Source organism: Lupinus angustifolius, chromosome LG10 (genome assembly GCF_001865875.1).
Source record: "Lupinus angustifolius cultivar Tanjil chromosome LG10, LupAngTanjil_v1.0, whole genome shotgun sequence".
Classification (NCBI taxonomy): Eukaryota; Viridiplantae; Streptophyta; class Magnoliopsida; order Fabales; family Fabaceae; genus Lupinus; species Lupinus angustifolius.
The window spans coordinates 10,415,473-10,415,692 of record NC_032018.1 but is presented as its reverse complement, the minus strand read 5'-3'; positions in this window follow the sequence as shown (position 1 = coordinate 10,415,692).

Genomic DNA, 220 nt, shown 5'->3' with positions numbered 1-220 from the left:
GGATGAGGATGCGGCTGAGCATGAGGATGAGGATGCGGCTGAGGATTAGGTTGAGGATGAGAATGAGGATTATGATGAGAATTAGAATGAGCATGAGGATTGGGATTAGGATTAGGATTAGCATTAGCATTAGGATGAGGATGAGGTTGAGAAAGAGGTTGAGAATGTGAATGAGGATGTGAAATATGATGTGGATGAGGATGAGTATGAGGATGAGGAT